This window comes from Somniosus microcephalus, chromosome 5 (genome assembly GCF_052327205.1).
Source record: "Somniosus microcephalus isolate GS21.2 chromosome 5, FLI_Smic_1.0, whole genome shotgun sequence".
Lineage (NCBI taxonomy): Eukaryota > Metazoa > Chordata > Chondrichthyes > Squaliformes > Somniosidae > Somniosus > Somniosus microcephalus.
The window spans coordinates 37573949-37601362 of record NC_140991.1 but is presented as its reverse complement, the minus strand read 5'-3'; positions in this window follow the sequence as shown (position 1 = coordinate 37601362).

Here is a 27414-nt window from a genome sequence, read left to right as displayed (position 1 = left end):
ATATCACACTGCAGAGGCAATCAAAATTACAACGAACCTTACACGAGGAGGAATTACAAAACAGGAATACCAGCAAAACTCAAAGTTAAAGGCTGAAAGAGCACAGATTGGACCAAATCGATTACTGTTTCCCCTGGCTGGAGAGTCTAGAACTAGGGGATAAGGGGTCAGCCTTTTAAAACTGAGATGAGGAGGAATTTCTTCACTCAGAGGGTTTTGAATCTTTGGAATTCTCTGCCCCAAAGAGCTGTGGATGCTCAGTCGTTGAGTATATTCAAGGCTGAGATCGATAGATTTTTGGACTCCAGAGAAATCAAGGGATATGGGGATTGAGCGGGAAAGTGGAGTTGAGGTCGAAGATCAGCCATGACCTTATTGTGTGGAGATGCCGGAGTTGGACTGGGGTGGACAAATGTAAGAAGTCACACAACACCAGGTTATAGTCCAACAGCTTTATTTGAAATCACAAGCTTTCGGAGCGCTGCTCCTTCTTCAGGTGAAGTGTTGGACTATAACCTGGTGTTGTGTGACTTCTTACATATGACCTTATTGAATCAGGCTTGAGGGGCCCTATGACCTACTCCTGCTCCTAATTCTTATGTTCTTATGTTCAGTCCAAGTTAATCAAGTATGAAGGACTAGGCACCACCCAGTCAAGTGAGACGTATCCCCAATGAGGCCAGCAGCATCCCCAAACCGCAGGAAGCAATAATGGAAAGATCAACACCCAACAAGAGTGAAGAAAAGCAGACATGAAGTACGCAAGAACCGCTTGTGGAAGGTGAGAGTCTAGTGTTTCCTGGAGGGAAAAACGACAGGGCAGAAGAGGGAGAGAAAATGGAATGAGGAAAAAAAAAGGGGAGAGGAAAGAGAAGTGGGCAGAAACCACTGGGAAATCAGCTCAAAGAAAGAAGGCTTCCCAGAAAGAGAACATTGCAAAGCCCTCCAATGTTCAGATCCAACTATCCCGGCCCTCTTGTGTTTAAAATGTTAAAAGGTTTTCGAGGGTAGATAGGAGAAACTATTTCCTCTGGTGCCAGGGGACATAATCGTAAAATTAGAGCTAGCCCATTCAGGAGCACAATCAGGTCGTACTTTTTCTCACAAAGGGTAGTAGAAATCCGCAACTGGAGCTCTCAAGACTGAGATAGATAGCTTTTTGTTAGGTAAGAGTATCAACGGAAATGGAGCAAAGGCAGCTAAATGGAGTTGAGGTGCAGATCAGTCATGATCTAATTGAATGGCCGAGCAGGCCCAAGGGGCTGAATGGCCTACCCCTGCTCCTAATGTTCCTATTGTTCCTTACTGTTTGACTGAAATTCCTCTCCCAACACACACACAGATTTGGAGAGCTCTCAGCATTAGACCCAATATGAGCTCGGAACTTACCATGAATAAATAATTATCTCTTTTTTCTTATTCGTGATCGAGATGTGGGCAATACTGGCAAGGTTGCATTTATTGCCCACCCCCAGTTGTCCTGAAAAGGCGATGGTGTGCCTTCTCCTTGAACTTCTGCAATCTTGTACTCATGGCACTTCTATCATGGTATTAGGCAGAGAACACAAGGACCTTTGACCCAGTGACAATTAAGGAACAGAAATATATGTCCAAGCACCACCACCTCCAAGTTCCCCTTCAAGTCACACATCATCCTGACTTGGAAGTATATCGCCATTCCTTCATCGTCGCTGGGTCAAAATCCTGGAACTCCCTCCCTAACAGCACTGTGGGAGTACCTTCACCACACGGACTGCAGCGGTTCAAGAAGGTGGCTCACCACCACCTTCTCAAGGGCAACTAGGGATGGGCAATAAATGCTGGCCTTGCCAGCGATGCCCACATCCCATGAACGATTAAAAAAAAGTTCAGGATTGTATGTGATTTGGAGGAGAATTTGAAGGTGATAGCGTTCCCACGACATTGGTCCAGCACACTACTGGTTAGTGCTAGGCTCACTGCTCAGTGGTCACATTATCTTGGTGCCTGCATCATAACATTCACCCTGACTCACCTATATAAGATTAGAATATCTTCTTCTGACTTCCGGTCAAGTGCCCTTGAGAGGTATTATATTATTTGGTTAGCTTTGTTACAGTGAGCCAGAGTACGAGCAGAGGAGGTAATTCTCCTTCCACCTCAATCCATTAGTATTAGATGCATTGAATTAGTTTGGTTTTTTAACCATTATGAAATGAGTTTTGTCCCATTACCCACCTCCCCCAATACCCCCCCGCCCAATCCCCCACCCCAATCCCAAAAGCTTGGCTTCACACCACGTATGATCCCTTTTGGATTCTTTCACTTGTGAATTTTAACTTTCTATTTTCATGTATTCGTCTTTTATTAATAAGAAACTCACTTTGCAGATCAACTGCATTTCAAAACTGTAGGAATAACAAAAAGCTAACAGTTTTCTCAGATAGAAAGTTGAGATATGACAAGGTGAGCTTTAGTTGACCTGATGACTTTTTAAGAGACTTTTGCTATTTGTTTGCAACTACAGGTACATAGAAAGAAAGACTTGCATTTATATAGTACCTTATCACACTTCTCATATCACATCTCTCAGAAATTTCTCACAGCTCGCCACATACATTGAATTACTTTGAAGTGCAGTAACTGTCGTTATGTGGACAACCAAGCCACCATTTTGCACACAGCAAGATCCCACCAACTGCAAAGAGATGAATGACCAGTTCATAGAGTCATAACGGCACAGAAGGAGGCCATTCGGCCCATTGAGTCCATGCCGGCTCTCTGTAGAGCAATCCAGTCAGTCCCATTCCCCCGCTCTATCCCCGTAGTCCTGCAAGTTTATTTCCCTCAAGTGCCTATCCAGTCTCCCCTTGAAAACACTGAGTGTCTCCGCTTCCACCACTTCCGTCGGCAGCGAGTTCCAGGCCCTCATCTGATTTTGGTGGTGTTGGTCGAGGGACAAATGTTTGCCAGAACACTGGGAGAACTCTGAGTTTGTCTTTGAATAATGCAGCACTTCCTGAATACTGCGTTGGCCTGTTAGCCTAAACTATGCGCTCAGATCCTGTAGTGCAGCAAAATTAATTATTACTAAACCAACAACAGCTTGCATTGTACTGCATCTTTAACATAGAAAGATGCCCCACGGCGCTTCACAGAGGCATAAGGAAAATATGGACACCAACCTAAAGAAGGGGGTAGTAAGAGAGGTGATCAAAAGCTTGGTCAAAGAGGTGAGTATTAGGAAGGGTCTTAAAGAAGGAGGAGACAGAGGTGGAGATGTGGAATGGCTTAGAGAGGGAATTCCAGGATGTGGGGCCTAGCCTCTAAACCTTCTGTCTCAGATGTAAGAGTGTTACCAACCTAGGCAAGCTAACGAAGGATTACATCGGATATGCAGCACAGAAACAGGCCATTCGACACAACCAGTCCATGCCGGCGTTTATGCTCCACTAGAGCCTCCTCCCGTCTTTCCTCATCTAACTCTATCAGCATAATGCCACATACTTCCACATAATACATTTGTTTGAAACCAATTAAGTGGAAAAGTTAGGAAAAAGTGTTATGAAAGTTTCATGCATTATTTTAAAATAAAATGGTAGTTTGAAGTCCAAATGATAACTTGCAATTCTTATGCAGCTCATAGTACACGCTTCTTTTGAAAATATATCCTCTCAACTGTTCAATATCTGTAAGAATTTTTATTTATTATAAATAATGTTGAATAATTTTTAAAGATATTCGAAACACAATCATATGGCTTCCCTCCACAGTGTTGTCTATGTTTTTATAATTGTTGTATAACTGTTGTGACAATCCTCAAAGGGTTAATCTAGGCAAGTTAAAATGCAAAGTACATCATATTTCAGGGCAAAGTGCTGAAATGTTGCTGTCTTATGCAGACGATTAATCTTCTTGTAGCTAAGTTGACCTTGACTGCGCTTCACAAGATGCAATGACACGTCTCCTCTAGCCTGAAGAGGTTCAAAGAAGCAAACACATGTTGCAATAATGTTGCAAGGGTTGCATTGGTCTTTGAGCAGTATCTGAATTCAGCCCTGTAAGGATCACATTACAATTCCCTTAGCGCTAGAAAACAGTTACTTTAGCATTTCAAGGGTTAATTTATGCAAGATGGCAGAACTCCTGCATGACTGTGACCTCTGTGCAAGGCCATAGTAACACAGAGGGGGTGGGGAATGCACTGATGGAGGGAGAAGCTACGTCCTCTCTTCCCCCACCCCCCCTCTATAATCAGACCAGGCTAAGCCTAGCGCTTTGCGTGAACTTCTGCCTTTCATTTTTTCCATTTTACAGACGCAATCTCCCTGGTAATAGCTAATGTCACACGTGGTTTGTGTGCTTTATGCTGACGTTCTGTGAATCAGGCAAAATAACCACAGAATAAGAGGGCATGGCAGCAGCAGGATCAGTGATAAGTGACTTATCAGTCGTGAGGGGTTACTGTGGAGAACGGCGCAAGAAATATATTGCAAGCACCCAAGTCACTGTTGGGAGAATTGTGAATAAATATTTGAATCAGAAAGGTAAACTTGGTGCAGCTCTCTCTGGATTATTCATGAATGCAGCATTTTCTAAGTAAGGGTCCATTACAGCGGCAGAAGCCAAGCATTAACAAAATGGTTCTGTGGTTACAAAATCTCAGTGCTCAATGCGCCCTTTATAATCTTTTATTTTTGTTTTTCTCTTTATTTCTGCTTTTTTCTTCTGCATATCATATTGAAGATGGGAGATTTTTTTCGGAAGCTGGGAGCCCTTGTACATTTGCAGGAAACATGCAGTATCTGAGCAACATGTCCTGGTTATTTTCAGCACAGGTCGAACATCACGTTTCTTTCCAATAGTTTTCTGGAGCCATGATTTTAATAATACTATTTTTTTTAAAGGCACTCCTGATGGCTCAGTTCGGGAAACACTTCGAGGGAGGAACTGAGCCACACAGACCCAGAAGGCGTTCAGTGAGGACATGATTGGATTCACGATAACCTCCCACCGTCAAACTGCCTGCCGAAGGTCACTGTACAGGCTGACACATGAAGGATGGTGACCACTTAGATAAGTTATTGGAGCACAGCCAATGTCCCAATTGAAACAGCGTCTGGCGATCAGATACTGCCATCGGTGCAAGATAACCATCGACTGTAGATAGAAACATTTTGGTTACTGGCAGAAATTTAAGGGGACCTTGTCAAACGGTGCACTTCCACGGGGGAACCTGACCAGCCAGAAGCATATATTGGAAAATCGGGCGCGCGTGGCACATTTTTCCGATCAACACTCCTAGCAGGCGAGGCGCCTCTCCAGGAGCGCAAACTGGGAAAATTACCCTTTTAGAGTCCACACCAAACTTATTTATTAAAAAATAACAACAGAAAACGTATAGAATGTATAACAGCTCTTGAAATTAGAGTTTAACATACAGGGAACTTGTAGTTCAAAACTCTTTGAGCAGAGCATTATTTTCAAAGACTGTTGGGAAGCAATTGTTATTCAGCAAAGAAGATCTCATCTGGAATAAAATGTTACTACAGTTCCAGACAGTGTAAAATGGAATCCACCCATGTCCCAGTTACATCTTAACACGTCATTCTTCTTTGCACTTGGCACCTGTCTACCTGCCTGCTTATGGACAGCTGTAATGATTAATTTTCCAGCTAGTAACCCACTGGACCTGCAGACGTTTTATCTGTGGAATTAGAAAAATGATTTGATGAATACAGGGGGTCAATAAAAAGCAATATATACTCGGCCATTTCAAGGACTTTTTAAGGTAAAGTTCATGCGTATGTCCTTTTATTTTGCATAACAGCTGTGATTTATTATAGGGCTGACTGAAGTAGCACTTAGTTTAGCCTTGGTTTAGTTTGGTCTGGTCTGAACTGGCTAAAAGCCATTGAACCTGGAGCTGATCCAACCCATTAAATCAATACTTCCAATATCAATCAATGACAATCAAAATACATTTGTCTGATAACACTATTACCTCTTAAAAAGTGAACAATGCATATTTACCTGCTGTGTGCGACAAGTACACCAGTGCATCCGCGGCCTGAATAACCATGCTCCCTACCAGTCACAGCAGTTTCTAGTCACACTGGCTATCGACCAGCTAGCAGCAGAGATTTAAGCATCGGTAAACAACAAGAGACTCTTGGGAATGAGAATCCAGTGCGGTAGTAATTTGTTATTATATGTCAGTGCAATTAGACTGACATAGCCAGAGGCGGCATAGCAAAATAAAGAAATATACCACTTTCTGAATTAGTGATGATGTGGAAGCGTTATGCATGCCACACAATCCTGCACTGAGGTGTGTGAAATGTCCGCACAGGTGAAATAGAAGACACGTCCAAACTGGGGGCATCATATTCACAGAACCAATAGGAAGTGGAGCGCATATCGTTGGCATCAAGGATAGGGACTGACAAGCAACGGTGAATGAGTAGTGGTGAAGATAAATAGATCACTGACACAAAGTATAGATCTTATTTCCCTAGAAAAATATACATAGAGAATGACGTAATGCATAAAAGAAATGAGTCATCTTTAAGTAGTAAGAAGAGCTTTAAACAGTTGCTGAGGAATAGCCAAACATGGAGATCGTCATCTACGCAAGACATTCGGTTATATTGCTGAAAGACAAGAATGTGCACAGAGGCAACCACATCAAGGAAAATAAAACATTACATTAAGTGTGGGGCTGCATAGCAACTGTGATTGCACAATGATGGACAAATATACTACTTTTACCAAACATCAGCTCTTTTGCATAAGTAAGTGTACCAAGAGAGAATGTGCTGTTTGACTCAATGAATGCTGGCCAGTGATTATAATCTCTTTCCTGCGGTGGCATTTGGAGAAGAAGAGGTGAAGAAAGGAAACACTCAGAGGCAGGAAGGAAAAAAACCTAATTAATCTCTGACACTTACCCCGATTTTAACTCCAGGTGGATTCCCCGCTCAGGCCTGGGTTAAAATTACAGTCGGGTCTCAATGATGTCATCGGGCCACAACATGCATATGTAAAGAAGGACCCTGTTGGCTCTGGGCGCAGGTCCTTGCTGCCTGCTCAGGAGAGCAGGTTAAAAATTGCAGATGTTGCGATCAGGGTGGTTCCCTGACAGGTAAGAGCCAGGGCAATTTTTAACTGCCCAGCCGCCAGGTTTCTGCTGAGCGAGCCGGGTTAAAATCCCTAATATAGGAGCCACATCACCACCATCGTATTTTAATGACAGTGCTGGTCATTGTGTACCAAAGCTCAGAGACACAAAACTCCAACCACTGCAACATTGGCACAGAGTTCTACGTTTGCCAATGGTTTACCATATCATAGCTGGAGCTGCACCTTTTTCAACTACTAGCTTTAGCAAGAGTCTACCCAAATTATACGATGCTTCCAAGCAAAGGGACTTGACATTACAAGGACAATGTCTCGCTACAAGAGTTTGGTTCATTTACTAATACCTTTGTCTCCAAGTCAGAAGGTTATGGGCCCAAGCCCGAGAGCAGGATTTGAGCTTATAATCTGGACTGCCACTTCAATGCTGTTTAAGAGGAAATACAACAACAACATTTGGCATTTATATAGTGCCTTTAATATAATAAAACATCACAATACAGTACCACCAGATGAGATATTGGCCCGGAATTTGCGGTCAGTGGAGAAGTGACGGCGCTCGTCGTTGAAGAAAGGTGCCCACAAGGATCTAGCGATCTCTGTGGCGTGAATTTCAGCTCTCCCGACTTTAGTTTGAATCTGGCACCAAATCAAGCAAATCACCAGCGTCCCACAACAGTGATGTCATCAAGCAGGCTAAGCAGCCAATCATATTGAAGAACTCTCGCAGACAGCAAACCAGGAAGTAAAAATTACTTCTAATAAATTTTACAGAGAGCGAAATAAAGATTGGGACATACACATAGGATTAAGGTAGAAGCTGAAATATCATAAACAAACTTTAAAAAAAATATATATATTAAAAACTAGTAATTCTTTATCATATTCATGGAAAAATGTGACAGTCCACAAATATAAAATTAGTTTTTCAGGGCCAGAAAGTCAATACACCGTTAAAAACCCAGTTACATTTCTTTCAACAAGGCTTAACATTTTAGGGGATTTTTAACAGTGATATTCCATTGTAAAAGGGAACGTTTTCGTCAGTTCAAGTGACTGAATTGGTTGTCGGCTCTGGGGAGTTCCAAGCACAACCTGTGGTGAAGCAGGGAATGACTTGACGGCAACTTCAGGATTTCCGCGTTTATCTGCGCATGCGCTAAATCCTGAAGTTGCTGTCAGTTTCCGGCGAATGCTGACAGCTTCGCTGTCATTACCACCACAAAATCCGGGCCAACATGCTGAGGTTGTGCCCACCCATTCCAGTGGTTCGAGTTGACGTCGAAGATCCTATGGCACTACCTGAAGGAGAGCAGGCAGTTGACCTGGCCACCATTCTTTCCACAAACAACATCACCAAATACAGATTAATTAGTCCTTTGGTGTTTGTGGGATCTTGCTGTACATACAATGGCTGTTGTGTTTCCCACAGTCACAGCCACTGCAATTCAAAAGCATTTCATAGTAAATGCTGTTTCTGAGAGATGTGCGCTAGATGTCCGGCTTTCTTTCGATGTGTACTATTTAACCGTTACCTTGCTCCCCTGAATTAAATAAAATATCCCAATATTATTGCTGCTCAGTAGCCATCTGACATGGTATAGGGTAAAACTATCATCAATCTCTCAATAATAGCCCGGAAAATCTGCAGGGCTTCTGGTAACTCTGGTGGGAAACCGGCAAAACCCAACGGAAAATGGCAGGGTAACAGTTGCATAGGGACGCTGCCGCTTCTGGGATTTCCCAGCCTGTCTTGTAAAAGGGGCATGACGTCTACCTGCTCTTCACAAAGCAAATATCACTGATGGGGGTGGGGGGAGATGGCGAATCCGGGGACTACTCCAGGATTCCCCACTCCCCCAGCTCGCTTGGTACCTGGTGTAGTACTGGAGGCCAGTATCCCCAGTGAGATGAGATCTAGCAGCCTCCAGATAGGTGGAAGTTGACCCCCACCAGGGGAGGGTCCGTCCAGGCCAGGCAAACGGACTGGCCTGAGAAGAGTAAGGAGTGTGATGGAATACTCTCCACTTGCCTGGATGAGTGCAGCTCCAACAACACTCAAAAAGCTCGACACCATCCTGGACAAAACAGCCCGCTTGCTTGGCACCTCATCCACCACCTTAAACATTCACTCCCTCCACCACCAGCGTACCGTGGCTGCAGTGTGTACCATCTACACGATGCACTGCAGCAACTCGCCAAGGCTTCTTTGGCAGCGCCTCCCAAACCCGCGACCTCTTCCACCTAGAAGGACAAGGGCAGCAGGCGCATGGGAATACCACCACCTCCAAGTTCCCCTCCAAGTCACACACCATCCTGACTTAGAAGTATATCGCCGATCCTTCATCGTCGCTGGGTCAAAATCCTGGAACTCCCTCCCTAACAGCACTGTGGGAGCACCTTCACCACACGGACTGCAGCGGTTCAAGGCGGCTCACCACCACCTTCTCAAGGGCAATTAGGGATGGGCAATAAATGCTGGCCTTGCCAGCGATGCCCACATCTTATAAACGAATTTAAAAAAAGAAGAGATTGCAACAGTAAATGCAGAAGAGGCAGCGCTAAAATGCAACAAAAAGACTATAGGCTTTCAGAGGTACCAGCAACAATGCTATTGGGGCATACAGTGTTTTAATCAAACCTTCCTACAAGGGCCAGTTACCGTATTGTTACAGCGTGCATTCTGTTTGCGTATTGGATTTTCTCAGAGAATGCTGGAGAATTTCAGCAGTCATTTTAAAACCGTTCCTATGTACATAAGCGATGCATCAATCAATGGTTCCAGGTTTGTAGCCACTTGCAAGTGAGGAAACAGCAGTGAGAGAAGGGCAAACAGAGAGGGAGAGAGAAGAAACATAACCATGAGAACGAGCCCATGGGAAAAGAATCCCCCTGTGTGCTGCGGGTAATGAAAATGCAAAGCCATTCTTTAGAAGCAAGTTTACAATTTTGTTACATGCAGCGGACAGAGGAAGCCTTTCCCCATTCAGAGTATCACGACAGAGCGGAAGAACCATAGAGGTACTGTATATGGAACAGAAAGAGGCCATTTTGCCCATCACATCTGTTAGCCAGAGCAATCCAGAACAAATCTTGTTTTTATTCTTGGGATGTGAGCAGCACTGGCATGGCAGTGTTTATTGCCATCCCCAATAAAAACAGAAAATGCTGGAAACACTCAACAGGCCAGGCAGCATCTGTGCAGAGAAAAACCAGAGTTAACGTTTCAGGTCGATGACCTTTGAAAGGCCATCGACCTGAAACATTAACTGTTTCCCTCCACAGATGCTGCCTGACCCACTGAGTGTTTCCAGCATTTTCTGTTTTCGTTTCAGATTTCCAGCATCCGCATTATTCGGCTTTGGTTTTACTGTTAACCCTGGCTGTTTAGAGGACATTCAGAGTCAACCACGGAATGTGGGACTGGGGTCACATGTAGGTCAGGCCAGGTCGGGGGTGGCAGATTCCAATCTCTGAAGGACATCACTGAACCAGTTCAGTTTTTACAACAATCCAGCAGCTTCCACGGCCACTTTTTCTTGCAACAGCCAATAAATTATTAGGCTCAATGAACTGAATTCTACAACTTGCAATCTCCGAGTTGCTAGCCTAGTACTATACCTACTCGACTCCCACATCTCTGCCCTGCTCTCTCCCCATAGTACCACACCTTCTACCTCAAAAGATGTGAGGGTCTCTACCTTGACTTGGTAAAGAATTCCATGCTCCAACAATTCTCTGCATAAAGAAACAAAGGGAACAAGAAGCATAAGAAAGTATTTCACCCACTAGTTTCTATTGCTGTAAGTAAAATAAAATTAAGACCAAAGCCCCTAGCAAATACGCTCTGCACTGCTTTGCTTTCCATATCTCCAAACGAGCTATCTAGCTGGGGAACAAGTATGTGGATTTGTTTTTTTTAACTAAATTCTAAGAGCATGTCCTTACTTCAATCAATTTGACTAATCCATTCAATTATGTGAAGCAAAATATTCTACACACTTGCAAGCTAAATCATTAACAATTAATGAATTCAAATAGCTGTACTTTTACCAGTCAGACTGTCAGGAGCTCAGTAATATGTTATTTTTGGGATTCCAAATAACCTGTACTTTAGCCAGTCAAGCAAAACGCATTCCAATTAGAAAATAAAGTCCCACAGGCCCTGTAAAGTAGATGAAGTTAAGGTATTATAGGCCGGTTGTATGACACATTTTACTTTGTTGTGAAGCAGGTTCAGTTTCAAATCGAGACAAACTGTATAGTCTAACTCAGGTGTCAAATTGCCCGAACCAATCTGGAATTCTGTCCCCCAAAAGGCTGTGGACACTGGGACAATTTGGAGCTTTCAAGGCTGAGATCGATAAATTTTTGTTCGGTAAGGATATCAAGGGAAATGGAGCTAAGGCGGGTAAATGAAGTTGAGGAACAGATCAGCCATGATCTAATTGAATGGCGGAGCAGGCGCGAAGGGTCTGAATGACCTACTCCTGTTCCTATGTTCCTAACAGTGCCTACTTCCAAGAGTCTCGAGCTGCTTTGGTTGCACATCAGCTGCGTTATAACTGCAACTAGTACAAAGCATATTCGGAATAGTTCCCAGACTGTTAAATGGACTACAAAGAACTTGGTCAACTTCATTATCAACTGTTTAATGGTAGGGAAGAGTCAAATATCTCACTGGCTTTTTGTTAATACCAAAATTTAACCAGCATTTGGATGTTGGTGACCAAAGTCCTGTTCATGTGCAAGGACCATTTTCCTTGGAACAATGAGATACACCTGCTAGTATAACTCGATTATGCTACCCTTCATCTCTCTAAGCAGTTACTGATCTCAGTCCAGTACCTGTAGCTTGATGGAGCCCCTAGTAAAAGTAAAATGTCACATAGGTCATTCGTATGGGGTTTTGTACAGTTACAACACCCATACAGGGGATGTCTGTGACATTACCACACAGTGATGTAAACGGAAATGTGGTCAAAAATGATGTAAACATTAGGAGAATTTCCTCGGGGCCTCTCCGTAACCAGGGTTACCATTGAACTGCCACCAAAGTTTTGGCAGCAGAACAGGAGAGGCCCCGAGGAAATTCAACCCTAATATTCTCACAGTGACTTGCCTTTTTCTTCACCTTTATCAAAATTTGGCAACAAGGGTGGGATTTTCCTCGTTGGGGGTGGAGAGAGGCAAGACTGCAGCCTCCAAAGAGGTGGCGAGGGATGTCGAAGGGGCAGAAACCTCCCCAAAGATGAAGAAACCTCTTGGTTTTGTAGGCCTCAGCTGAGAGCAAGGTGTGCAAAGATAAGTGTATAGGCAGGCTGAATTGGAGGTAGAGGAGGCGTCTATTTGGTCCTTTCCTTCCATTTACCAAATTCTGGGCCTTGCTGCTAATATCCCAGGCGTACTGCCTACCGTTCACCAGGTGGTCCTAGGGAGCATTGGACAGGAATAAAATCTGCTAAGAAGCTGGGCATCGATCCCTGCTAGCATTTGCATGCAGTTGGTGGGGAGAGGGTGGCTGGAGGCAATACTAACAGGGAAATGCAGCTCAAAGCAGGGACACGGCCTTAGGCCTTGCCGTCGATTTTGCTCCATTTTCTGCTGCCATCCCACCCAATTTTGGGCAGTGTTGTTCTGAAAATCTAGCCTCGTCTGTCAATCGATTTTGAAATGTCCAAGTACTATGACAAGAGGTGCTCACACGGGAAACAACAAATTGCCAACCAGTTCATCACCTACACAAATAAGAATCTAAAATATCACCGAATTTTGAATATTTCAACCTACGTTAACATCTTGACATAAGAATGCACAGACCGCCAAAGTCCACTGTGGTGCATCTGTGCCGCCCCCAACTTCATAAAATGTCTTCTCCACCCTCTGTGTCAAGTCGTTAAATCTAAACTATCTGTTCACCTTCCTTCTTCAGAGTTTCAGTCCACACCCTTGGTAACCAAGTTTGTGGGTCTATCAAAGACTGTAATAGCATTCCATTCACCTACACCCCTTAGAAATCTTCAAAACAAGGCCTACCCCGAGCTGCCTTTATTCCAATGTCAATATTTCTAACTTCCTTAATTTCTCCTTGTAGCTCAGACGCCTAATTCCTTGCATCAGTTTAGTTGCCTTCTTCTGTACCTTTTCCAGAGCTAGGAAGTCCCCATTGTCCTACGGTGGGCAAAATTGTACGCAGAATTAGAAGTGGAGCCAAACCAGTGCTTCATATAAACTCACTATTAGTTCCTGGGACTTATATTCTACCCCACTCACAACAGCATAAGATCTTGATTGCCTTTTTTCCTGCTGTCACATGGTTTCGACAAGTTATCCACTAATACTCCCAAACTAACGCAGTGGGAGGAGTATGAAAAGTATCTCAATACCTCCAGATCTCTGTCCTGTATTGTACCCTCTTGGCTGTGACCAATCGTCCTATATTTTCACTACTTATTTCTCTTTCCCAGTCTCAAAACCTTGTCTGTGTTAAGCGATTTGTCAGTCCGATCACCTAATCTATCCAGACCCTTGCTACTTTCAGCTCTCTCCCCCACAGTTCTGTATGGGTACAGTAGACTAGTGGTAATGATACTGGACTAACAACGCAGAGGTTATGGGTTCAGAATCCCACTTTAACAAGCTCTGAAATTTGAATTCAGTCTGGTAATTTGTGGGCTAGCACCAAAAAAATAACAATAAAAGCTGCCAGATTGTCATTAAAACCCAACAGGTTGACTAATGTCCTTCAGAGAATGGAACCTGCCACCCCCCTACCCTCATCTGCAGGCATTCAAAAAATACCTCAGCGGAAGAGCAGAGAAATAGTACATGAGCGTGGGATGGGTGGGGCAGTGAAAAAGAATCTCAGCATTGGGGCAGTGGAAAAGTACCTCAGCTTGGCAGGGGCGGGTGGGGGTGTAAAAGTAAGGCTGGGTTGTTCTTGCACTTCCAGTGCTAGTGTAGCAGTTTCTGTTGCAGGTGCTGTGTGTCGACGTATTCTGTGAGTAGCATTCAGTATCAGCAGAATGTTTGGAATCCTCCACCCCAGAGGGCTGTGCATGCTCAGTCGATGAGTACATTCAAGATTGAAATCGATAGATTTTTGGGCAGTAACAAATCAAGGGATATGGGGGTCGGGTGGGAAAGTGGAGCTGATGTAGAAGATCAGCCATAATCTCATTGAATACGGCTCGAAGGGCCGTATGGTCTACTCCTGCTCCTATTCCTATTTCCTGTACCTTTCGTGGGGTAGGTTGGAAGAATACCTCAGTGTGGGGAAGGGGAAGTGCCTTTGTGGGGTGGATTGGAAGAGTGCCTCAGCAAGGGTCTCTCGGATTTTTCAATGGATAAAGAGGACCTGATCTTTCTAACATTAAAGATGTTCTGACATTTTTTTAAATGACATAGGTCCTGATTTTAATAGGTCCTGATTTTAATAGGCCTTGATTTTTCAAGCAGTGAAGAAGTTCCAATATTTCAAATTTGAAGAGACCCCGACTTTTTTTTGAAACAGCAAGGTGCCTACTTGCACTGACAAGATGTCTTCATTGACAAGATGCCTTCATTGATAAGATGCCCACATTTCTGAAAAGACAGCAATTCCTCCAGGTTTGTTCTTGAGATGAGCTGTTATGGTGTCACCATTATTATGCTTCTAACGTTAGCAACGGTGACCATTGAAAATTCCTATCACAGTGCCACCTACAGGCATAACTGGTATTGCAGGTAAATGTGGACACTTTTATAATGGGAACATCCATAGGACCAGATTGGCATAGGATAATAGAATCCTAGAATCACAGAATAGTACAGCACAGAAGGAGGCCATTTGACCCATCGAGTCTATGCTGGCTCTTTCAAAGAGCAATGCAGTTAGTCCCACTCCCCCGCTCTTTCCCCATATCCCTGCATTTTTTTGTCCTTCAAGTATTTATCCAATTCCCATTTGAAGGCTCCTATTGAATCTGTATCCAGCACCGTATCAGGCAGTGCATTCCAAATCCTAACCACTTGTAGTGTAAAAAAGTTTTTCCTCATGTTGCCTCTGGTACTTTTGCCAATCACACTTTAAATCTGTGCCCTCTCATTATCGACCCTTCACCCATTGGAAACAGTTCTTGTAATTTTTCCACTCCTTTCCCCCCCCCCTTTCCTTTTGTTTCTCTCTCACACCTGGCAGCTATCTTTTGCCCTGCCAGTACACTTTACACCTAACATCAGCCTATTACCATCTCGCCTAGCTTCTAATCTCTTTTACTTCTTTTGTTTCTTTTATTCTTTTGTCCGATCGCAGCCCTGCCTTCGATCTCGTTTCTTTTCTTTCCAGTTTTGAACAATGGGTTCGACCCGAAACGTCAACTCAAATTTCTCTCCACGGATGTTGCCTGACCTGCTGAGTTTTTCCAGCATTTTCTGTTGTTATTTCGGAAACAGTTTCTCTTTATTTACTCTATCTAAATCTTTCATGATTTTAAACACTTCTATCAAATCTCCTCTTAGCCTTCTCTGCTCCAAGGAGAACAATACCAGCATCTCTAGTCTATCCACATAACTGTATTCCCTCATCCCTGGAACCATTCTAGTAAATCTTTTCTGTACCCTCTCCAAAGCCTCCACATCCTTCCTAAAGTGTGGTGCCAAGAATTGGGCACAATTCTCTAGCTGGGGCCGAACTAGTTTTGGTTTAGCATAACCTCCTGGTGTTTGTACTCTGTGCCTCTATTTATAAAGCCCAGGATCCCATATGCTTTATTAACAGCTTTGTTAACCTGTCCTGCCACCTTCAGAGATTTGTGCACAAACATCCCCAGGTCTCTCTGTTCTTGCACCCCCTTTAAAATTGTACCATTTAGTGTGTATGGTCTCTCCTCATTCTTCCAACCAAAATGTATCACCTCACAGTTCTCTGCATTGAATTTCATCTTCAAATGTTTTTGCCCACATACCATAATGGTTAGATTGTAAACAATAGTGGCTCTAGCACTGACTCCTGAGACACCCACTAATCCTTTTCCTTCAATCTGATGTAACTAACTTTTGTTGGCCGTGGTTCATTTGGTAGCATTCTCACCTCTGCATCAGACGGTCTTGGGTTCAGGCCCCACGCCAGGGACCTGAGCACAAAAGTCCAGGCTAAGTCTCCAGTGCAGTGCCGAGGGAGTGCTGCACTGTCAGAGGTGCAGTGCCGAGGGAGTGCTGCACTGTCAGAGGTGCAGTGCCGAGGGAGTGCTGCACTGTCAGAGGTGCAGTACCGAGGGAGTGCTGCACTGTCAGAGGTGCAGTGCCGAGGGAGTGCTGCACTGTCAGAGGTGCAGTACCGAGGGAGTGCTGCACTGTCTCCAGTGCAGTACTGAGGGAGTGCTGCACTGTCGGAGGTGCAGTACTGAGGGAGTGCTGCACTGTCGGAGGTGCAGTACTGAGGGAGCGTTGCACTGTCGGAGGTGCAGTGCCGAGGGAGTGCTGCACTGTCGGAGGTGCAGTACTGAGGGAGTGCTGCACTGTCGGAGGTGCAGTACTGAGGGAGCGCTGCACTGTCGGAGGTGCAGTACTGAGGGAGCGCTGCACAGTCGGAGGTGCAGTACTGAGGGAGCGCTGCACTGTCGGAGGTGCAGTGCCGAGGGAGTGCTGCACTGTCGGAGGTGCAGTGCTGAGGGAGTGCTGCACTGTCGGAGGTGCAGTACTGAGGGAGTGCTGCACTGTCGGAGGTGCAGTACTGAGGGAGCACTGCACAGTCGGAGGTGCAGTACTGAGGGAGCGCTGCTCTGTCGGAGGTGCAGTACTGAGGGAGCGCTGCACTGTCGGAGGTGCAGTACTGAGGGAGCGCTGCACTGTCGGAGGTGCAGTACTGAGGGAGCGCTGCACTGTCGGAGGTGCAGTACTGAGGGAGCGCTGCACTGTCGGAGGTGCAGTACTGAGGGAGTGCTGCACTGTCGGAGGTGCAGTACTGAGGGAGCGCTGCACTGTCGGAGGTGCAGTACTGAGGGAGCGCTGCACTGTCGGAGGTGCTGTACTGAAAGAGTGCTGCACTGTCGGAGGTGCAGTACTGAGGGAGCACTGCACTGTCGGAGGTGCAGTACTGAGGGAGCGCTGCACTGTCGGAGGTGCAGTGCCGAGGGACTGCTGCACTGTCGGAGGTGCAGTACTGAGGGAGCGCTGCACTGTCGGAGGTGCAGTACTGAGGGAGTGCTGCACTGTCGGAGGTGCAGTACTGAGGGCGTGCTGCACTGTCGGAGGTGCAGTACTGAGGGAGCGCTGCACTGTCGGAGGTGCAGTACTGAGGGAGCGCTGCACTGTCAGAGGTGCAGTACTGAGGGAGTGCTGCACTGTCGGAGGTGTGGTCTTTCGGATGAGACGTTAAACCGAGGCCCCGTCTGCTCTCTCAGGTGAAACGTAAAAGATCCCATGGCACTGTTTCGAAGAAGAACAGGGGAGTTATCCCCAGTGCGCTGGCCAATATTTATCCCTCAATCAACACCATTAAAAAAAAACAGATTATCAGGTCATTATCACATTGCTGTTTGTGGGAGCTTGCTGTGCGCAAATTAGCTGTCGCGTTTCCTACATTAAGAAAAACTTGCATTTATATGGCACCTTTCACGACCACCGGATGTCTCAAAGCGCTTTGCAGCCAATGAAGTACTTTTTGAAGTGGAGTCACTGTTGTAATGTGGGAAACGCGGCAGCCAATTTGCGCACAGCAAGCTCCTGCAAACAGCAATGTGATAATGACCAGATAATCTGTTTTATTGATGTTGGTTGAGGGATAAATATTGGTCAGGAAAACCGGGGGGATAACATTACAACAGTGCCTACACTTCAAAGGTACTTAGCTGGCTGTAAAGTGCTTTGGGAAATCCTGAGATGGTGAAACATGCTACATCTTTCTTTCTTTCCTTCCTCTGACTTCTGATGTACTTCAGAAGCTCTCCTCCGACTGTGTGCCTTCTGACCACCTCGGCCAATCTCCTACGCAGTATCAGGAAAACCCAATGTTGTTTAAACTTTTCGTGAAGTATCTACAAGGTATGTCAAAGTATTCCGGTGATATTAGTGATGTGTAACATATTGGAGTATACTGAAGTATTAAGAGTGTATTTTGCAGCAGGATTAGCAAAGTATAACCCCAATCACCATGGTGAGGGCTCTCCACTGGTAGAATAAAGTCAAGTGATCACCTTGAGGCTAACCCAAAGAGACCCCGTACGATAGCAAAATACTGCAGATGTTGGAAATCCGAAATAACAACAGAAAATGCTGGAAAAACTCAGCAGGTCAGGCAACATCCGTGGAGAGAAATTTGAGTTGACGTTTCGGGTTGGACCCTTCTTCAAAACTGGAAAGAAAAGAAACTAGATCGAAGGCAGGGCTGCGATCGGACAAAAGAATAAAAGAAACAAAAGAAGTAAAAGAGATTAGAAGCTAGACGAGATGGTAATAGGCTGGGATTAGGTGTAAAGTGTACTGGCAGGGCAAAAGATAGCTGCCAGGTGTGAGAGAGAAACAAAAGGAAAGGGGGGGGGGGGAAAGGAGTGGAACAATTACAAGAGAAAATGAAATGGGGGCCGAGCTTATGATCTGAAATTGTTGAACTCGATATTGAGTCCGGAAGGCTGCAGACTGCCTAATCGGAAGATGAGGTGCTGTTCCTCGAGTTTACGTTGAGCTTCCGTGGAACAATACAAGAGGCCAAGGACGGTGAGGTCCGAGTGGGAATGGAGCGGTGAATTAAAATGACAGGCGACCGGAAGCTCGGGGTCACCCTTACGGACTGAACGGAGGTGTTCCGCAAAGCGGTCACCCAATCTGCTCCCCACTCATCTCCCCCAAAAGGATTGCCATCAGTTTTTACCAGCTTGTCCTTTGTTACGATGTTTCTAACGGAATAACTTATACAAGTTGCTGTTGAACTCTCGTGTGTAAAGTAAAGCATTAAAAGCAGAGGACAGGTTTTTTACGAATTCAAGTTCGCAACACGTATCAGGAACTCAGGCGCTGAGACCAGCAGGCCCCCAGACGATTTTCTGAGAGGGTGAAACCTTCAGCCTTATGCCCCGGAGTGGGGGGGGCGGGGAGGGTGCGGGCGGGGGGTGGGAACACCTGCCACCCCAGGGTGATAAGATCTGGGCAGCAGTGGGAAATGGGATGGGGGAAAGGGATAAGATCAGCCACCTTTACTCTAAGAAAAGAAATCTGGTGAGTTTCTGCCCACATGCCTTATTAGTTGCCATATTAAACTAATCAAAATGTTAAAGGAATAACAGTGGTATCCGTCATGTGATTCCTCTGGACCAATATAATGGCAAAAAGTCCTGAATATGCCGATCAGATGGTTGAAATGTAACGCTTTTAACAGAAACATTACAGCACGGAAGGATAGCATTTTGCCCATTGTGTCGGTCCCTGTGCTTTGCTAGAGCAACCCCAAAAATAACTCCACTGCCATGCTCTCTTATCCTAATAGTCCTGTATCTTCCGCTGAATCATTTATCCAATTTTCCTTATAAGATCCAATGGTCCCTGCCTCAATTATGCACTATGGCAAAGCATTCCATACTCCAATAATCATGTGCATAAATAAATTTCTCCTCGCCTCACTCTCCTAGTGACAATTTAAAATTAATGATCTCTCAGCCAGAGGAAATCGCCTTTCCCTATTGTCTCTATCAAAACCCGTTATGATCTTAAAAAAGCCTTTATTAAATCTCTTCTGAGCTTGCTTTGCTCCGGTGATAATAGTCTCATTATCTCAGCATCGAGAGATACTGAGCAGAATTCATCATGGATTCTCCCACTTCAACATCTCCAACCATCTCCAAACTTTCCAAGCTGGATTCTTGGACAATTTCTCTTTCAGCTTCCGTCAGTCCTTTGTTCCTCCGACGGTTCCTCTCCTCACTTTTTCCTTTGTTTTTCGTTATGCCGTTAAACTGTTTGCAGACCTCATGCAAATTATGTTCCTGAGATTTTATCGAACTAGCATTCAGCCCCCCTCACACAATTCCTTCCAGGTGCATAGATTTGCTGGATTTTGACCCAAGTTTTAAACTGATAATTGACTGCACCGCAAAATGGATACTCCCAGCCTTTCAACATGAGCCATTAGCCTTATCATCGAAAAGCCCCTGGGTCTGGTTTGAGCTCACAATGGTCCTTTCGGAGAGCAGAGCTGGACCATGGAATGCCACCCGGGAAGGCAGGAGAACACGAAAAATGCATATCCTGAGGGAAGCCAGAAGAATATCCCACACACCAGGCAGGGTAAAATAAGCATTGTAGCTGTTCAGACCGAGTAAAATTGAGCAACTTTAATCATACAATGTTACCATGACAACATGCTCCACCTCCCTGAGATACCTCAGGGATAGCAACAGCAGCAACAGGCATCGTTCTGGCTTCTCTCTCTTTGTGTGTGGTGAAGAGGCTTCTGTCCGGTGCAAAGCGGTGTAAGAGGCTTGACTATCAGGCCAAAACCAGATTGGTGCAGGTCAGATAGGAAAGAGCAACGAAGAATTGGCAAAATCGCCAGGTGACTACTTGCCTTATCTGTTAGGCTGTAACTATTGTGGGTAGAGGCTGGTATAAGCTGTACTGTGTATGGTGGCATGGGATTAGGAGTTTTGGGGATTTGGGCGTCACTGGCTGGCTGGGCCTGCATTTAGTGCCCATCCCTAATTGCCCTTGAGAAGATGGTGGTGAGCCGCCTTCTTGAGCCGCTGCAGTCCATATGGTGTAGGTACACCCACAAGGCTGTTAGGAAGGGAGTTCCAGGATTTTAGCCCAACGACAGTGAAGGATCGGCGATACAGGTCCAAGTCAGGATGGTGTGTGACTTGGAGGGGAACTTGTAGGTGGTGATGTTCCCATGCGTCTGCTGCCCTTGTCCTTCTAAGTGGTAGAGGTCGCGGGTTTGGAAGGTGCTGTTGAAGGAGCTTTGGCGAGTTGCTGCAGTGCATCTTGTAGATGGTACACACTGCAGCCACAGTGCGCCGGTGGTGGAGGGAGTGAATGTTGAAGGTGGTGGATGGAGTGCCAATCAAGCTGGCTGCTTTATCCTGAATGGTGTTGAGTTTCTTGAGTGTTGTTGGAGCTGCACTCATCCAGGCAAGTGGAGAGTATTCCATCACACTCCTGACTTGTGCCTTGTAGATGGTGGAAAGGCTTTGGGGATGTGGTAAACCACTGTTGTTGTTGTTGTTGTTGTTGTTACACACTGTTGTACCTATGCATGCCTCAACATGTCTCGGCTGGCTCCACCCACAGGCCCAGGTATAAAGGTGATTGACCTGCAGCCCCCTGCCTTCTTGGAACCCAGTCAACCACGAGAGGCATGCTCTGTTCTTTGCTAATAAAAGCCTTTAGTTACTCTCCTAACTCTCCGTCTTTTATGAGTAATTGATAGCGCATCAATTTTATTAGCAAAAACAAAATGTCGACAAACGCTGAACAGCAGGCTGCTGCACCAAACGCTGAACAGCAGGCTGCTGCACCAAACGCTGAGCGGCAGGAGCTGCTGCGAGCCCTCAGACCAACATGCCTGAACCTAGACCCCCAAGAAGCGGGTTCGGCTACCAAATTCGCGCATTGGCTGCGTTGCTTCGAGGCCTACCTGCAAGCCTCAACTGTGACCCTGGACGAAAACAAGTTGGAAATCCTGGCCTCAAAGGTGAGCCACCAAGTTTATACAATAATCCAGGACGCGACGACCTACGCGGCGGCTATCGGTCTGCTAAAAGGGCAATACGCACGCCCGGTAAATACGGTCTATGCCCGGCACCTCTTAAGATCCTGCAGACAGCAGCCCAGGGAATCGGTGGAGGCCTTCCTACGGGCACTACGGATACTCGGCCGAGACTGCGATTGCAAAGAAGTACCAGCCGCAGCACACACGGAGGGACTGATCCGAGATGCTTTCGTTGCGGGTCTAAGGTCCGACTACTCCCGGCAGAGACTGTTGGAAAAGGGAGAAATGGACCTGAGAAAGGCAGTGTCCCTCGCGCTCTCGCTCGACGCGGCCCACAGGAATATGGACGCCTTCTCCCTTAACCGCTCCGCAACGTGGACGCCACAACCTTGGGTCATGGGACCGCCACCTTCAACTGCTGCTGCGATGTCCAAGGCACAGAAATGTTATTTTTGTGGCCAGGCAAAACACCCCAGAGCACACTGCCCGCGAGAAACGCTACCTGCTCCGGCTGCGGGAAGAAAGGACACTATGTCAGCACCTGCAAAGGTAAAACCGCTAACGCCAGCAGCGCCGCGTGCGAACCGTGGGGGCAGCCATCTTGTCCGCCATCTTGGGCTCCCCCAGCCGCGTGGGGATCGGGACCATGGGCGCCGCCATTTTGTCTACCATCTCGGACGTCTCCAACTTCAACCACGGGGGACCCGGACTCAACCACCGCCTCATCTGACGACCACATCGACTCGCTCGACCATACGCTGGCCTCCGTGACGCTGGACCAATCTCTCCCTCATCAACTGTCCAGGTCCATGATGGACACTACGGTAAACGGCCGCGCCACTACCTGCCTTTTTGACAGCGGGAGCACGGAAAGCTTTATCCACCCCGACACGGTGCGCAGTTACTCTCTCCCGGTCCTGCCGACGCGACATCGGATCTCTTTGGCTTCCAAAGCCCAGTCAGCGGACGTCAGTGGCTACTGTGTAGTGACCCTTTCAGTAAGGGGCACAGAATACAAAAATTTTAAACTCCTGGTCCTGCCCCATCTTTGCGCTGCCGTTCTACTGGGGTTGGATTTTTAGTGCCACCTTAAGAGTGTCACATTAGCGTACAACGGACCCCTCCCCCCACGCACAGTCTGCAGCCAGCAGCTTTTAAATCGCCCGCCGCGCACCATTTGCAGCCTCTCCACCCTTAAAGTCCCCCCCCACTCCTTGTTCGCTAACCTCACCTGCGACTGTAAGCCCATCGCTACCAAAAGCAGGCGTTACAGTGCCGGGGATAGGAGCTTCATTAAATCCGAGGTAGCAAGACTCCTGAAGGAAGGGATTATTGAAAGTAGCACCAGCCCATGGCGAGCACAAGTGGTGGTAGTGAAGACTGGCGAAAAACAGCGCCTAGTTATTGACTACAGCCAGACGATCAATCGCTACACCCAGCTAGATGCATACCCACTCCCCCGCATATCTGACATGGTCAATCAGATAGCACAATACCGGGTGTTCTCGACGATTGATCTGAAGTCGGCATACCACCAGCTCCCCATCAGGGCTGAGGACCGCCAGTACACAGCTTGTGAAGCTGACGGTCGTCTCTACCGCTTCCTCAGAGTTCCCTTCGGCGTCACCAACGGGGTTTCAGTCTTCCAACGGGAGCTGGACCGGATGGTCGACCAGAACGCGCTCCAGGCCACTTTCCCCTATCTAGACAACGTCACCATCTGCGGCCGCGACCAGCAGGACCATGATGTTAATCTAGAGAAATTCCTCCGTACGGCCCAGCGGTTGAACCTAACATACAACAAGGACAAATGTATGTTTCGTACCAAGCGCCTTGCCATTCTTGGCTGTGTAGTGGAGAACGGAGTCATCGGCCCCGACCCCGACAGGATGCGCCCCCTTATGGAGCTCCCCCTCCCCCACTGCCAAAAAGCACTGAAGAGATGCCTAGGGTTTTTCTCGTACTATGCTCAGTGGGTGCCCAACTATGCGGACAAAGCCAGACCCCTCATCAAGTCCACCTCCTTCCCCCTGACAGCAGAGGCCTGTGCAGCCTTCACTCTCATAAAAGGAGATATTGCGAAGGCCACAATGCACGCAGTGGATGAGTCCATCCCTTTCCAAGTGGAGAGCGACGCATCCGACTTTGCCCTAGCTGCAACCCTTAACCAGGCGGGGAGACCCGTGGCCTTTTTCTCAAGGACCCTCCAGGGCCCCGAGATTCGACATTCCTCTGTCGAAAAGGAGGCCCAGGCCATTGTGGAAGCTGTGCGACATTGGAGGCACTACCTGGCCGCAAAACGATTTACCCTGCTCACTAACCAGCGTTCAGTAGCTTTTATGTTCAATAATAAGCAGAGGGGCAAAATCAAGAACGACAAGATCTTGAGGTGGAGAATCGAACTCTCCACCTACAATTACGATATCTTGTACCGGCCCGGGAAACTCAATGAGCCCCCAGATGCCCTATCACGTGGTACATGCACCAACGCGCAGGTCGATAGACTGAAGACCCTCCACAATGACCTCTGCCACCCGGGGGTCACCAGGTTTTTCCACTTCATCAAATCCCGTAACCTGCCCTACTCCATCGAGGAGGTCAGGACCATGACCAGGAACTGCCAAATCTGTGCCGAGTGCAAACCGCATTTTTATAGGCCAGACAGAGCAAGCCTGATCAAAGCCACGTGCCCCTTTGAACGGCTGAGCATCGATTTTAAAGGGCCCCTCCCCTCCTCCGACTGCAATGTGTACTTCCTCAACATAATTGATGAGTACTCCCGTTTCCCTTGCTCAGACATGACCAGTACCACGGTCATTAAATGTCTGAATGACCTCTTCGCCTTGTTCGGTTTCCCTAGCTATATTCATAGCGACATGGGCTCATCCTTTATGAGCGACGAACTCCGGCAGTACCTGCTCTCGAGAGGTATCGCTACAAGCAGGACCACCAGCTACAACCCCCAGGGGAATGGCCAGGTGGAAAGGGAGAATGCGACGGTCTGGAAGGCAGTCCTTTTAAACTTGAAATCTAAGGGCCTTCCGACCTCTCGCTGGCAGGAAGTCCTCCCTGCGGCGCTCCATTCCATTCGGTCACTGCTCTGTACAGCCACCAATGCTACCCCTCACGAGAGAATGTTCTCCTTCCCCAGGAAGTCCACATCGGGGATCTCGTTACCGACATGGCTGACTTCTCCAGGACCCGTCCTACTGCGGAAGCACGTGAGGTCCCATAAGACGGACCCCCTGGTCGAGAGGGTGAGCCTCCTCCATGCCAACCCTCAGTATGCTTATGTGGTGTACCCGGACGGGCGGGAGGACACTGTCTCCATACGAGACCTCGCACCTTCGGGTGCTCCCGAAACACCCCCCTCGCCACCCACCACTACCCACGCCTACCCCCAGTACGCTCACGTAGCGTACCCGGACGGGCGGGAGGACACAGCCCCCACACGAGATCTCGCACCTTTGGGTGCCCCTGAAACACTACCATTGCCATCCACCACTACCCACAACCCAACCCCGCTAGACGGCATGCCGCAGCCCCAGGACCCGTCATTGACCACCCAACCACTCAATGAGACGCCAGACTCAACGTTGGATGCTGCACCATCACCGCCGCCACCACGATGATCAGGACGGCATACAAGGCCACCTGATAGACTTACTTACACGAACCTTTAGTACACTTCACCCCGCCGGACTCAATTTTAAACAAGGGGTGAATGTGGTAAACCATTGTTGTTGTTGTTGTTGTTACACACTGTTGTACCTATGCATGCCTCAACATGTCTCGGCTGGCTCCACCCACAGGCCCAGGTATAAAGGTGATTGACCTGCAGCCCCCTGCCTTCTTGGAACCCAGTCAACCACGAGAGGCATGCTCTGTTCTTTGCTAATAAAAGCCTTTAGTTACTCTCCTAACTCTCCGTCTTTTATGAGTAATTGATAGCGCATCAGGGGAGTCAGGAGGTGAGACACTCGCTGCAGAATTCCCAGCCTCTGGCCTGTTCTTGTAGCCACAGTATTTATGTGGCTGGTCCAGTTCAGTTTCTGATCAGTGTTAACCCCCAGGATGTTGATAGTGGGGGATTCAGCGATGGTAATGCCATTGAATGTCAAGGGGAGATGGTTAGAGTCTCGCTTGTTGGAGATGGTCATTGCCTGGCACTTGTGTGGTGCGAATGTTACTTGCCACTTGTCAGCCCAAGTCTGAATGTTGTCCAGGTCTTGCTGCATATGGACACGGACTGCGTCAGTATCTGACGAGTCTTGAATGGTGCTGAACAATGTGCAATCATCAGCGAACATCCCCACTTCTGACCTTATGATGGAGGGAAGGTCATTGATGAAACAGCTGAAGATGGTTGGGCCTAGGACACTGCCCTGAGGAACTCCTGCAGTGATGTCATGTGATTGAGATGAATGACCTCCAACAACCACAGCCAACTTCCTTTGTGCTAGGTATGATTCCAACCAATGGAGGCATTCTGTAACACAAGAGTGCTGCAGTATTTGGAGGGGACCTTATAGATGCATTTTATAGAAATAACCTGCCTGTGTCTGTCTGACCAGCCAGAGGGTCGCCGGGTGTTATCCATCTTATCTGGTGCAGTTGGCAGAACGTGTAACTCTCTCCCTTCATGGTTTTTCTTTCATCCGTTGAAATGTCTCATGGCACCTTACATCACCCTTACATCACAGTCATCAAGGCCAACCTATTATTGTCCTTCCTGATTTGCAGGCATGCCCCCATCCTTCCAGGTTATATCCGAGGGAATGCCCACCTGTCCTTTTAACCCTTTTGTATATTTTAAGCTTTTCTAGAGGTGTCTAGTCCATTACATGTTCCCAATATTGAAACCTCGTCATTGCCTCATCCACTAAAAGAATGCATCTCCATTTACCAATCAGCTTTGCCATCAGCATCACCACATGGGTGGGGTGGGGGGGTGGGAAGGAGGGAGATTTCCTCTGTGTGTTATGCATAACAAAACTACAATCCACTCATGAAGAACAGGTTTACGGTTTTGTTAAACGTAACACTCAGAGGCACTCTTCTACCCATAGTGACTTATGATGGCCACAGACCTCACTTGTGCATTATTCAAATACCCATGTGGTCACTGCTGATATCTGATGATGGACTATCTTGACATACCACCAGCAGTAAGCTAAGTGCCAGTAGGTCACAATATTTAACAGCTTGGTGGTACAGGTGCGGGTTTGAAAACCTTCCCACCTGACAGTCTGAAAGTAGGCTGGCAGCTGGTTTCTAATCTATATATATATATAAACGGATCGATCTGTCTGTCTGTCTGTCTGTCTGTCTGTCTGTCTATCTGTCTGTCTGTCCTCACGTGTGCATCTGTCCGGCTATGCGCTCGAAAGTTATAGAGCGTACCTACGCGTGCGTTACATCGAAAGAAAGCTTACCGTTCCGAAACGGTCATAAGCGTATTTACGTTTCGGCCGGACAAAAATCGCGCCCGCGGTATCCGAAAAACGTTCAACATTCCGCTCATTAGCATCTCATTATCCGCTCATTATCCGCTCATTAGCAATAGAGTGACCTCGAGGTCAACCAATCGTACGCCGGGTTCCTGACGCGTGCGACCG